At 39.2% G+C, this 14,505-nt stretch overlaps 1 protein-coding gene across 2 annotated transcripts in view; it reads right to left on the bottom strand.

Annotated features, from left to right (window-relative positions):
* COL6A2 (collagen type VI alpha 2 chain) overlaps positions 1 to 2,230 on the bottom strand; it is a 253,069-nt gene extending 250,839 nt beyond the window's left edge. Inside the window, exon 1 of one of the 2 annotated variants that reach the window (XM_044075925.1) lies at positions 2,032 to 2,230. The gene's annotated coding sequence lies outside the window, so the exon portion shown is untranslated. The remainder of the gene's footprint in view (positions 1 to 2,031) is intronic. The other variant, XM_044075924.1, reaches the window with a different exon arrangement.
* Positions 2,231 to 14,505: the final 12,275 nt, after the last annotated feature.

Raw genomic sequence — 14,505 nt, 5'->3', positions numbered from 1 at the left:
CTTAGCTGCTAGTGGAGGGCAAATTAAAAAAAACTAAGACATCTGGTTTCTGGAAAGCCAAAAAAATACCTTAACTCAGCAATCAAGATTACATGACACTTTTGTATATCAAACTAGTGTTATTATTATTATTCACTTTATGCCCAGCTGAGGTGGATGAGGAGCCAGTGGGTAATCTGCCAAAAGGCATGGCCCAAGCAAACGTTTAAAAATTGCTTTATCATATCATATCATATCATCTATTGGTGAGACACTATGGCTCATATCCTTGGTATCAGTGTAGTTTCTATTGACCTCCTCCATTCTTTAGTGACTGGGTAAATCATTTTGGTTATGTTCCCTCCCACCATTTCTGACTGGGCCTGTCTAATGTAACAGGATGAAAAAAATATCTATCTGTGGTAGCTGTCATCTATTAGCACAAAGCACAAAAGGTTTTGATTCTCAAATGTTGCAAGTACAGTTGCATTCAGTCTAGTTTTCATACTCAGATAAAATACACCAACAGATACAGCTACAATGCATGGCAAGTAACCTACAATTTTTAATTACTTTGCATATCACATAAATATACTTGCAGTAAAATAAACTTTTGTACCATATTTTTATATCATTTCATATTATTTCTCATATTTGATTTTAACACTTGACAAGTGACGCTGTATTATGGTCTGTGCGTATACTGACCCTTACATTTAATGACGAGTCCTTGGGACACGCACCCTTGATTAACTGGTACAACTATCTCATGTTTCTTCCCATCATTACTACCTGGGCCTGATTGGAAATATGAAAATAATTTAGAAATATCTTCTTTAGCATTTGATTACTCATTAATGTCTAGACACAAAAGTTCTAGATTCTCAAATACTCTGACATTAATTGTAGTTTTACATCTCAGAGAATATATAGCTCGCATATACTTTTCATTTAATTTGTCACAAGTCCATGTAAATAGTCCACAGTTAATGTACATTTATAGTGCCATGGTTAGTTTGCTTCGCAGGGATTATTCATAACAAGCAGATCAGGTGCTACCACTTCTACAGAAACTACTAACAAGTGAGACTTGAAAGTTAGTTTAAAATTATGTCACTTGGCAGCCAACTTACTGAAAGTACAATCAGCTTTTTTGACCCTGTGACCCAACAAGGTCCAGTAAGGTAAAATATCTAATTCTGGGCTACTGAGTTTCGCTGATTGTATTTATGGTTAGATATGTCAAGAAGGCATTCATCATCATAAATGTAGTTTTGTAATTACAAAAGGCTAGGCTTTGTGGTTTATAAATCCCTTCTATACCACAGCACTGTTCAGTATTACATGCTTAAAAAATAACGTACTGTATTTAAAGTCCAAGCCTTCTGGCAAGTAAAACACTCCTACTGCAATTGAACAAGTTACTCACTATATAAAATCAAATGTTGACAAACATTCCTACAGTTTAGAATAGAGAAGCACATGATCATATAATTTAAACTCACTAGTATGGTCAAGCGGCAAACTAAAAGCAGATCTGGCATAATAACCAACGTCTGTCTGTAACTGCAGTATCTTCCTTAATAGGTACAGGTATAGTTATCATAAATACTGAGTACAACAATGCCTGATTATGTATAGGTTTTTTTGTATGTTGTCTCTAACATATATTTTTTGATTTGTGCAGGATGGTAAAGATTTCAATAAGATTACTGCTGAAAAAGTAAAAAAAGTGAATTTATGTCTTGCTTAACCCTGATACAATAACATGAAGGACTATGTATAACTTTATTTTGCACTCCACCTCCTAGATAGAAAACTACCTTATGCACCAATCTATACAAGTTGTGTCTTTGGTACCAGTACTGCATCTTATTAACGATATTTTTTTATCTTGATAAAGAACACACGACTTACCAGTAAGGTATAGTGCAACACATTAAGAATAAATTAACTATAAACACCATTCATATTACTGATTTTATATCACTTAATATAACTAGAAATTAACAGCAAAAATGTGACTGTACTTTAGCTACAAAAATGTCTTACCTAATACAAAAGCTCCAACTTCACTTCTTAAATACGGACCCCTTTGTATATCAGCCTTTATGTGCTAAGACAATATCTTCATTCTTGCCTTGTAAAACATCCAGGTTTCTAAGGGAGGAAGAAAACTATATTTTGAAAGTGTGGAATGGTAGAGGCTTCCTGACTCTTGGAAAGCCTCTGCCCTCTGAAAAAGTTTTCTGAGTTTCTTAAGAAGAGTCCCCTCCCCTGCAATGAGAGAAGGGGGGAAGTCAGGCTTTCCCCTTCTGTGCAATAAATTATTTTGTACAATAGGGGGCACTGTAGCTCCATAAAAGAATTGGACTTGCTCTCTGTCTGCCCGATAGCAAAATGAGAAACTGCTTTATTGAGGTTCATTCAACTGGCATTCCCTCCCCTACTCAGTAAAGAAATATTTTTATATATTAAAAATATCTGTGCAAAAAGTTGCATATCTTGCACCATTTGGGTGTGGTTTCTTTCATATAAGACAGCACTTTTTGTCCTGCAGAAATCAGTGCATGTGTTAAACAGACTGAATCCTTCCTCATAAAAATGAAAAAAAAAAAATAGGGGCAGATAGCTCCATGACAGTATGTGTTAATCCACATCATCTTCTGTTCTTCAAGCGTTTGAGCATTATTCTAAAAACATTAGGTTCTTACCCTACGGGACCTAACAGCATTGCTATATTTGTTTATGGGTTATAAGAAAATCAAAGTCGTACTGTGAACCACTGCTTTTTGAAGCACCATTATTTTTATCAGACCAGCATAAATGGGAAGCAGACTGAACATAGAGTCTGCTTTAAAATGAGTTAATAAAACAAAACTAGCAAGTTGAAATGAAGACTGTATTGTAAAAAACTGGAAGTCCTAGCAGTACATTTCAGAGGGTCAATCCTCAGCTCTGTTAGCAGATTTCAAAATGTAGTCCAGGTTTGATTATATCATTCACTGACTGCATGTTATGAGATTCTGCATATGTCACTTCTCTTTTGTAAACAGTAATTCTTTGCTTCTGTGATGTCACCAAAGTAGGCACTCATGCCTCCAATCCTTATATTAGCAAATGAACACAAAATTAAATGAGACCTGACTGTGATGAAAGTGAAGCTCATACAAGACCAGGAAAAGATGCCAGGGCAAACAAAATAATAGTCCCAATTCTATCTGGTCTTGATCAGAAAAAAAGAGACAAGCAGAGAAAGAGTATAAAGCCATGCAAGGTATAAACAACAAGTTATATGGAAAAGCCAAAGTATGTGCATGTGCAAGGCTATTCCTGCATTAAATGAAACTTTGTGGCACAGGATGACTTTTCTTTATGACATTTTACTAGCATGCTGAGATGTATCTACTTACAGAGTATCAGAATGTATTATATAGACTGAATAGGAGAAGTAGGATATGAGGAAAGTTAGTTAAAATGGAGGATTAAAAAAGGAACTAGTGTGCACAATGTAACATATCAATCAGCTTAGACACTGTGCCTTTAGATTTCTCTAACCGTAGTGTGCCATTTAAGCAATGTTATTACATACTGGAGGTTAGAGTATTAACATCAGTTTTTCCATAAGCAGGAATGTGATATCTTAGTTTTGCTACACACAAAATTATTCATAGGTTCATAGGATCATAGGAAGTTACTAGGCTAATGGCCCCAGAGCCTTTTTAAACCTAGCCATTCATGACCCAACTTTCCCAATTATCAACATCCATGGGCTAGAATGGCTTTAGTATATGCCTGTGCCCTAGATAATCTATAAACTGCCCCTGTCCATAAGGTCCCCTGGTCACAAGTCAGGGATGAATTTGTGATATCCCACCCATTGGGCCAGACTACATTTGAATAAGCTTAAGGATGAGCTCTGTTTCACATGAATGGGGGCATTTGTTCCAGAGAAGGGGTAATCTCTTAGACAGATACCTGTCCCTACAACATGTTTTGTTTATTTCACAGACTTGGTTTAAATACTTAGATTGGGTAATTCTAGTGCTGTATGTTTTCTGAATGTGTTGCAGATTCATCAGGGCTGGATCTGAGAATGCCTTGTAGGTTAGGGATAGATCACCCTCAGTAATCTGTAGTAGACAGAGTACAGGGACAGACCTTTGAGGAGATCTGCATAAGATATATTATTTGCACCCTGTAGTCTTTTAGTGAGGAACATCTATGTCTGTTCCAGCTGTTGCAAATGCATGGCCAGGTGCATCCTGAAGGGTATACTGTGCTCAATTATTGTTCTAATGAGGGCTGAGTGCAGTGGGACTATGATCTCCTTAGCTCTGGATGCCATACCCTTTCATATAAGTTGTGCCATGTGGAAGGATTTTCTCACTACCATGGACACATGGTGATCAATGTTCAGGTTACTGTCAACCTGAGGTCTCAAGCCCCTTACAGCTGGGTCTGCTCTTAGGGCAGTGTTATCAGTGTTGTAATTTGCAGGGGTGGTCATCTTCTCAAAGGGTATGATTATGCAGTTCTTGCACTGAGTTTTAGGAAATGGTTCAGGCACCAGTTACTTGTCTGTGTAAGACCTTCCTGGAGGATATCTACATCTTTCAGAGATTCAACAATTTTACCTAGCTTGCAGTCATCGGCAAATTTGGTCAGCCAAAGGCCCTCTACATTTACCTTGACTTCAGAAAAGTATGTTCTCAACAGAATAGGTCCCTGTACTAAGCCCTGTGGGACACCACCAGTAACAAGCCTCTTGGTGGAGGTAGAATCCTCCACCCTAAATTCATGTGTCTCTCTGTGAGCTATTTGGCTATTCATCATGTGACATAGGGATTTATGCCTAAATTTGTGAGCTTGTCTGTAACACCTGAGTGAGGTATTGTGTCATTTAGCTTTGCCAGATCAAGGTAGGCAATATGTACTGTTTTACCCTTGTCCATGGCTCTAGTGATCCTCTCAAAGAAGTCAACCATATTTAGTAGGCATGACCTGACCTTGAAGAAACCAAATGGGATGGGTCCATTGTTTGAAGATTTTGTATGTCTTTGTTTATCAGGTCCACAATAATTCTTCCCTTGGCCTTACATATAAAACTAGTCAAACTTATGTAGTTCCCTGGGTCTGTTGATGGTGTAAATTTGTGTAGAGGGTTGACAGTTCTAATCCTTCTTTCCTCAAGAGATGAAACCTGTCTGGAGGCTGTGACTGGATAGAGATTCTAGTGAGCCTGACAGGTCATGCTTTAAGGTATTTAGGACAAATTCTGAAATATTGTCAGGACCCATTGATGCAGTGTTTGTAGCTCTGGAGAGTGCAATGAGGCCTTTTCTTTAGTGATAGTTGGTGGGGAAATGGGGGAGTGGATTTCCTGAGGGGAAACTGGGGGTGATAGGGGTGAATTTGGAGCTAAATGTGTTGGCCAACATATTTACTATATCCCCTGGTGCGATATAGGAAGCTCCATTTACTATTAGTTCAGCATACTGTTGGGTGTTCCCTTATATTCTGCATATATAACTGAACAATGTCTTATGGTTATCCTTAGCCTGGGAGGCTACTTTTGTCTTGAAGTCAGCTTTGGTGGACTTGATTAGTCCCCTGAGGTCCTTGTTGAGACTCACATGGGAGTTTTTTTGTCTTTTGGGCATTGCACATCCTATTTTTGGACAGGATTACCACTACATAGTACATTACACCACCGATTTACTACTTTCCAATTGTGGGCATCGAACATTATTTTGGAGATAAAAATGTAATATTACCATCAACAACTTTGGTGGCTACCTTAAAACATAAACCATTCTAGATACCAAACATTTTAATTTTCCACCTGCTATTTTTACTCATCACTAAGCAGTAAACTGTAATGCATTTTTCTAATGCTTTTCTCCTCTGACATATTTACATTTAACCATAGTAGTCACTTACATAGCGACAGTAATTCTGAAGCACATCAATTCTGCATGATAAAATATTTTTTCTGCCTCTTCTTTCTAGTGCCACCCTTACAATACCAGTGATAAATTACATAGAAATGTTGTTGTGTTGCAAATGCTTCTCCTCACACTTGGTCATGCATATGGGCAGTACAGCATAAAGCCATCCCTCAGTAATTCACATTATAGCAGAGACATGGGATGACAACTGAGACCACATTGCACATTGATATTATTTAAAATGTAAGATGTGATTTTTAAACAATCCCATTTTATAGTAACAGACGTTATGAGTAATTGATATATTTACCCATGCAGGCAGTGAGCTCTGGTATGGAGTTTTGTTTTCCTGATCACATGATGCACTTTAAACACTGTCTTGGCTTTTTCCATATTACATCACATCACAGAACACTAAAAAAATACCTTGCAAGAGGCCATTGCCTAGTGGGACTAACTCAATCAGCAAAGTGTGCAATAAATTAATAAAATGGAATTGATCTTGATACGCCCAGTAACGTTTAAAGTTTCACTCACTGATTCCTTCAGCCACTAGTGTGTGACTCTGAGCAGGTCTCTTAACCACAAAGTGCTCTATGCTTTAATCTATTTATTTATTTTATTTATTATATTTGTTTACCCAGACACCGATCAATATTGACCAATTTCAGGCTCAGCCTGGTTCTGAAAAACGCTCTATGGGAATCAGCACTCTAGCCGGGTAAGCAAATACAAATAAATAATTTGTTTATGATTTCAGAGATTACACTGGAGTAAAATGTAAGCACTTAGATAAATGGAGTAGGGTATAAAATATAAGCAATGAGGATGACCTAAAACGTTACTCACCTTTTCCTGTTTTAGGACGCGAAAACAAGAGAAACTTAGGAACTACAAACATGGTTTTAATAGATCCTCACCAAATTGCACAGTACAAATGTATTGTATTATCTGATTTGATCAGGAAATATTAAAGCTTTGCTAGCATACCTCTCAACCTCTTAGAGCAAGAAATCTGGACAAAACCATATATAAAAGTGGGACAAAGGTAAAAAAATAGGGACGATTTTTAAATATTTCTCTTACAAACTTAGAATGTTGATAGAATAACAGGTTTTGCATTACCATGAATTTTTTTAAAGGAATGAAGCTTGAAACTCAACTATCTTTCATTATTTTCTAACGTCAGTCTAAAATAATTTGTCACTAGTTTGCCAGAAAACAAACATTTTATGAAAAATAGACAAAAATATGAGGCAAAAATCTGGACATTCTGTGAAAATCTGTATAGTTGAGAGGTAAGTGTTCTAGTGGTTCCTGAGCTTCTATTGCTTTTTGGAGTACATCTTAAATGAATCAGCTTTATTATTTATTTATTATTTATTTTATTTTACATTTGTTGACCAGGTTGGTCCGACTGAGCTGTGTAGCTCTTTTTCAGTGGAGGCCCGGGGAAAAAAGCTCCACAGTAATACTATTTGTTATACAGAAATAAAAATAAAAAAAGATAAAGCATCAGTATTTTACTCGGCCTTCCTGAGAAAACTGGAAAATATGAAGGTCTCTCCAAACACCATTATATTGGGCGACTTCAACTACCCTAACATAGACTGGGAGCATTACTCTAGCTCCAACACCCTAGCCTGAAGGTTCATAGAATTTATAAACTCAAATACTATGGAACAACTTGTTGCAACTCCCACAAGAGGGGAAAACATAATGGACCTGATCATCACCAACATGGGGACTCTATGCTCCAGACCAGAAGTGTATCCCTCACTGGTGAGATCAGACCATAAACTAATCTCACTAGATATGCACATCCCAACTCCAGCCCCTGCCCAGAAAACCACAGTGCAAAACTTCTCTAAAGCAAATTTCACACTCCCCAAAACCGAGGTGGAATCCTTCAAAGCCCCCGGGACTGTGGAAAATACAGCCCAGACCACAGAATCCTTTATAAATGCATTCTATGAACACCTTCAGGAATGCATGGATCATGCAATCCCCAATAAAACCAAGACCCAATCCTCCAAAGTTAGGCGTCCTGTCTGGTGGACCCCAGCCATAAACAAACTATACAATAGAAGGAGGAAGCTACTACATGATAGAGCAAAATCCCAAAAAGGGAAGGCATATCTGATCAGTATTAGCAAAAAACTATGGGCACTCATAAAATCATCTAAGGCCAGCTTCGAGAGAAAAATTGCACAGGACACTAAAGATAATCACAAGGCTTTCTTTAGTTATGTTAGGAACCTGGGTGGGAATTCCCAGATATGCTCAGAATTAGTCCAAAATGACAAAAAATACACCGAACCCACAGACATTGCCAACATCCTAGCTGACAGGTTCAGCGCAAACTTCTCCCCCCTTCCCCACCCAAAGGGCAAATATCTATCCCAGCAGAGTGCTGCCCCCCTGACATCTCAGATGCTCAGGTAAGAGCCACCCTCTCCAAAGCAAAAAACACAGCATCAATGGGACCAGACGGTGTCCCAGGCTGCATCCTACATGAACTCCAAGAAGAACTAAACCCAAACATAAAACTACTGTTCAATCTCAGCCTTACTACAGGATATGTACCCAAAGAGTGGCGTACAGCAACATTGGTCCCTCTCCACAAAGGTGGTGCCTCAACAGATCCTGGAAACTATCGCTCCATAAGCCTGACTAGCTTGGTCTGCAAAGCTATGGAAAGGATCATCATGGACCTCAAAAATAAAGATATTGGGGACCTACAGACACTGGATCCTACCCAGTTCGGCTTTGTTAAGGGCAGATCCTGCTTCTTAAACCTGGTTGATTTCTTTGAAACAGTCACCAAGGCCATTGACGAGGGGAAGGTGGTCCACACAGCCTACCTGGACCTTGCAAAAGCCTTCGATACAATACCCCACTCGGGCATTATAGATAAGCTCACCAGCTTAAATATAAACCCCTATGTCACTAGATAGGTTGCAAACTGGCTCAAGGACAGAACCCACATGGTTAGAATTGCTGGAGCCATGTCAGACTCCAAACCAGTTACAAGTGGCGTCCCACAAGGCTCAGTCCTGGGACCTCTCTTGTTCGGTATATATTTCTCGGAGGTACAGGCTAACACGGAAGGACTGTGGCTGACCAAGTTCGCAGATGACTGCAAACTGGGTGCCATAATCGACTCTCCAGCCGACACAAGTATCCTACAAAAGGGCCTCATAGAAACAGACAACTGGTGCCAGAGCCATGGCCTCAAGCTAAACGCCAAAAAGTGTATAGTCATCCCCTTTGGCAAAAACAAAGTGCCCACAAATTACCACATAGGTGGTAATCCATTAAGTACGGAAGAAGTAATTAGGGACCTGGGGACCCAAGTTGATAGCAATCTCTTATTTGACAACCACGTGGCCAAAGTGGTTAGAAAAACATTGTATATAGCCCACCTAATCATGAAGGGATTCACATCTAGATCAGGGGAGGTCATCGTGCCTCTTTACTCATCCCTCATCAGGCCCATAATTGAGTACAATGCCCCTTTTGGGATGTACCTTACCAGACACCTACAGCAACTGGAAAGACCCCAAAAGTACCTCACCAAGAGGATCAAAGGGCTCAAACAGATGCCATATGCTGCCCGGTTAAAGAAACTCCAGCTCTACTCAGTGGCATACCGCCTGCTGAGAGGTGATCTGTGTCTGCCGTATAAAGCCATGTCCAACCCAGAATTAATGGACATGCTGCACCTCAGAAAATCCAAATCCCATCGAGCTACGCGTTCGAGAGACTTGAACCTCAGCACTGAAATAAATAGGACATGCTGGATGGACAGATTCATAACCCAGAGGCTCCCTTCACTCTGGAATAAAATCCCAGTCCAGGTTAGGCAGAGTCCCTCATTGACTCTCTTCAAGAGGAATCTTGATGAGTGGATGGGAGATAGTAGGTTTACCCCGGTTATCACTTCTGTGTCACTGTTATACAGAGGCACAGTATACTAACCTCGAAAAAGGGCATAGCAAAATTTATTTAAAATGGTGGCGAAAGCCAAACACACTCTGGCTAGCCTTATAAATGCCCTAGGGCAGATAGCCTAGTATGAACCTATGAACCTATGAGCAATGCATAGATACAATGTATGTATAGTTATACAGAAGTAATGGGTAAAAGCTATAGTGTTATACAATATATAAGTGAAATAAAAGGATGGCACAATGCCAGGGCACTTCTATGGAATAGGCTTGTAAAGGCTCCAGGGCCATTAGCCTAGTACACACCTATGAACCTATGAACAAACACAAAAGCATTTTTGATAAGACAGCAATAATTACAAAAATATCTGTAGTCAATCCAAAATATAAGAAATCAGTGGAGGAGATGAAAGATGAATAAGTAGAGTGATACTTTATAGAGTTTATAGCTAATAAATTTGGAATTTTAGATTTGTAGTCAGATGAGGATGCAAAAGAGATCTTACAGATAAAGTAAGGGTCTACAAGAGGACCGGTGGTTTAAGGAGGATAGGTGCAGTGGCAGTAGTGAGTGTTCAGTTATTCTCTAGTGGCTGTTTTGAATTGATTAGAGTGTTTGAGGGACCTGATTTCTAATGGGAGTTTGTTCCATGATATGGTAGGATTGTAGCTGTATAGGTTGCATCCAGTTTTGGTCTTGGATTTATATATTTGTAGCAGGTTTTGGTCAGAGCTACATAGAGACCTAGTGGGGGAATATTGAGAGATGAGAGGAGATAGACTAGGACAGAAGAACTGCAGGTATAGTATTGAGTAAATTATCTGTAGTTGAAAAAGAAGGGGATGGTGGTGTAATTCCAGCCAGTCTAAGTGTCTTAGTGCAAGACAATGATGAGATTAATAGGTTTGGTGCACAGTGAATCTAACAACCTTGTAGGTTGATTCAAGTTTAACTACTAGTGCGGAGTTAAGATTAGTGAGAATTTGACAGCTATATAAAAGGCTAGGTAGAAGGTAGACATGAGAGAGGGTTACTTTATCTTTGTTTGTTAGACACCTTTTGTTACAGTAAAGAAGTCCAAGGTTTTGATGCGTCTTTTTAATACAGTTATTCACGTGTAAATTGGCTTTAAGTTGGTCATCTGTTGTTACTCCTAGAAGTTTTGGGCTGAGGTCAACATTGATGGAAGTGTTATTGAGGGACAGTATTGAAAATGTTGATTTAAGGTGGGTGATGTTTTTGAGAAGAAAGAGTAAGAGTTTAGTTTTTTTAGGGTTAAGAATTAGCTGGTTGTCACAGAGCCAGGTTTCAACAGAGTTAAAAGATGCTTGAGTAGTAGGGATAAGGGATTGTCAGTGATGGTGATGACTGTAGAGTCATCTGCATATTGTATAAGGGATGACTGGGGGCAAGAGGTATAGAGCAGATTTGTGAATATATTAAAAAAGTATTGGACCAAGGAACAATCCTTGGGGGACATCCATTTTCACTGGGAGAGGAGGGGAGAGCTGTGGGTCATTTCACTGATTGTTGTTGTTCAGTGAGATAGCTGGAAAACCAGGTAACAGTACAAGTAGAAACACTAAGGTTAGTAGAAGAGGATGGGAGATCATATCAAAGGCTTTAGAGAGGTAAGGAACAGGCAGGAGACAAGTTTGTTGTTGTCTCTGGATAGAGAAATGGTATTAGTGAAGGATATTAGGGCAGTTTTGGTGCTGTGTTTAGGGCGGAAACCATGCTGGGTGGGTGTGAGCAAGTTTTCCTGAAGTAGGTATTGCATGACTTGCTTATGTATACATTTTTCCAATATTTTTGAGAGATGTGAGGGGATTGCAATAGGTCTGAAGTTTGTGATGTCAGTGGAGTTACCTCCTTTATGTATAGGTAAGGTGTAGAATTCTTTCTAGATAGAAGGGACTTTAAATTCTGAGATGAAGCGATTTATTAAGATAAATGCAGGGCTAGCCAGGGATTCTGCTGCTACTTGCAGGAAATACGGAGGCAGATTGTCAGCAGAAGAAGAGCAGGGTTTAAGTTTAGAGAGTAAGGATTTAATATATCCAGTACAGTATTAAGGGAGAAAGTGTTAGAAGAACTGAGCATAGGAGAGGATTTGGAAGAGTTATTAGTGTTGGTAGTAGAGGGGAAAGAATTTATCATCTTTGATATAGGTTCAATAAAATAGGTATTGAATATTTATTTATTTATTTCCAGTTTGATTACCAGGGAGGTCCACTGGGCCCAGAGAGCCCATTTTCAGTGGAGGCCCGGGGGAGAAAAGCTCCATGAAACAGATTGCAGTAAAGATAGCAGTCCAATAAAAATAAGGTACAACTACAAATACATATCAAATAATACAAAGTGTGAGCAATATTGCCCATAGTGGAAAAATATCGTGCAGATACATTTTAACAAATTCACGCAGTTAAAGTCAAAGTCAAAAGATATTTACAATATTTACAGAGTGTGAGAGATCATGTGGGAATTATCTATAGAAGGCTATAGCCATCTATAAGGTGCTTAGGATACCCTCCCAGAGGCTTTTGTTAAAGAGTTCTGGGTAGGGAGAATGCAGTTACATTTCCATTTGGAGGAGAGGTAGGTGTAAAGCTGTGTTTTGAAGTTGTTTGTATTTGACATTGTTCTTAGTGCGGAAGGGAGAGAGTTCCATTTCTTACCCAAGGAGAAGGAGAGGAGAAGTTGTCCAGCAGGATGTTTAGGTTTGTGGATGGTAATCAAGTTTTGGTGTTCAGATCTGAGAGTTCTGTTTGGGGGAAGGATGTTGGTTAGAGCTGGACATTTGGTTGGATTAAATATGGCAACTGTTTCTTCAGGTCTGTTGTTTGGGCAGGGGTTAGGAGAAGAAGGGTTACCAGGATGCAATATTTGATTTATAGAATTCCAGAATTTTTTGGGATCTGATCTTTGGGGAGTTGGGTGGGGGTTAAAAAGAGAAATCTTTTTTGTCTTTGTTAATGTGGTTTTTGGCCAGATTTCTAACTTCTTTGTATTTTTGTAAATGGGTAGGAAGCTTAGTTTTTACCCACATTTTCCATGTCCTGCTCTGGTTTTCATTAAGGTGCAGGTAGCATTGGTTAACCAAGGGGATATATTAGATTTGATCTGGACAGTGCGGAGAGAGGCAAGTGAGTTAAGGATGTTTAGAAAGGTAGAGCTGAATGATTGGACAGCTTCATCAAGCGGGAGTAGGGTTAGATGTGCCAAGTTTATTCTAGAGAAAAGGGCATTAAAGGTGTCTGGACAGAAGGTGGAAAGTTTGCAACATGTTGTGTATCTGTGAGGTTTAGTGAAATGTGGAGTGTGCCTGTGAAATTTTACAGGGGAGTGATCACTTAGGGAATCAGGTAGGGTATCAGAATCCTGGTATTTGATCAGAGACTAAGATCCAGTCTAAGAGAGAGCTGGGGAGATGTGATTTGTTGGAATGAGTTGGTGTAGAGATTAATTGCACAAAACCACGTAAGTTTATGAATGAAATAGAGTTAAATGCCTGAAGAGTAAACCAGTTAATATTTATGTCCCCAAGAAGTATGGTCCCCAAGAAGTATGGTTTCATTATATATATTTTGAGAAAGATAAGAGAGAATGTTTTCTAGAAGAGTAATGTTGTCTCCTGGGGGAATATAGATATCTACAACAGTGATACTGGCATAGTTGTTAAGTTTAAAGTTAGCTATCAGGAGTTCAGCAGGTGAAAAGGGGGGAGTGGGTTTGTCCAGATTAGGAGTAAGTTGGTTAGAATAGACAATGGCCACTCCACCCCCTTTTTTTTTGTCTATCTAGTCCAAGTATATCATATCCAAGAGGGAGGATATCACTGTTGTGGTTGTGAGGTTACAGCCAGGTTTCTGTCAGGGTAACTATATCAGGGGTGTGGTTAGCCATCCAGGCGTGAAATTCACTAATTTTGTTTAGGACACTCTTAAGATTCAAGGAGTACAATGATAGCTGTTTTTTTGTAGGAGTGGTGCTGGCTATGTTTGGAAAATTAACATTACTGGGAGGAGAAGGAGGGTTGGGACCTGGGTTTGGATGAATATCTTCTGACTGAAGTAGAGACTTAGGGAGGCGGTATTGTTTATATAGTAGGTACTTTGTTTTTCCTTTGAAAAAGGTAGTAGGGAAAGGAGGTATTTTGATTTTAGGGAGGAGTGTATTTAGAAGAAAGATAGAGGACCAGATGGGGAAGGATTGCAGAGAATGAGTGGAAGTATTGGCCTTGGTGTTTGTAGGGTAAATATATGTTGGTGTTAGGTGGGAGTTATTGGAGGTAAGAGTGTAAAGAAGGAGTAAGGGAGGCAGGAAGAGAAAGGTTTGAGAAAGGCATGTTAGATGTTGAGTCAGTTGAATAAGAGGGAGGAAAACGTTAAAGTCTAAAGGAAGATGATAGGAAAAATGGGGAGGAGGATTCTGGTAGGGGTGTCTGTAGACAGGAAGCAAAAAGCGTAGCTAGAGTTAAAGTTTTGCTGAATGAGTGAGGTGACAGAGGCAAGAGAGAGTTTTACCAGGAACAGGAAGGGGTGAAGTTTAGAAGAGGGGTTTGTAAGGAAGGATGAGTATAAAGGAAATTCTATGGGAGGGTGGGTGGGTGGTAATGGTGGTG

The sequence above is a fragment of the Protopterus annectens genome, chromosome 6.part1, assembly GCF_019279795.1.
Source record: "Protopterus annectens isolate FY-2018-M chromosome 6.part1, PAN1.0, whole genome shotgun sequence".
Classification (NCBI taxonomy): Eukaryota; Metazoa; Chordata; order Ceratodontiformes; family Protopteridae; genus Protopterus; species Protopterus annectens.
Note: the sequence above shows the minus strand (reverse complement) of the source record. Positions and strands in the feature narration are given on the sequence as shown.